Consider the following 251-nt stretch of genomic DNA (forward strand, 5'->3'; position numbering starts at 1 on the left):
TCTAAGCGTCCGAAGTTTCATAAGCGAAAGGGAATCCTCATAACGAGGTGAATATCAAAATAATTTTACAAACCCAAACTCGTTTATGTATCGTTTAAGTGGAGATATGTATCAAGGTCTCTTTATCGGATATTTCGAAGATGATGATTCAGATTTGACCCGTAGATTTGTTTACATATAAATCCGCTGAAATAATTTAATAATTTTTTCATTACGGTTTCCATTTCTTTCTCTGCAAGTCTCAGTTCTGC

The sequence above is a fragment of the Penaeus monodon genome, chromosome 23, assembly GCF_015228065.2.
Source record: "Penaeus monodon isolate SGIC_2016 chromosome 23, NSTDA_Pmon_1, whole genome shotgun sequence".
Lineage (NCBI taxonomy): Eukaryota > Metazoa > Arthropoda > Malacostraca > Decapoda > Penaeidae > Penaeus > Penaeus monodon.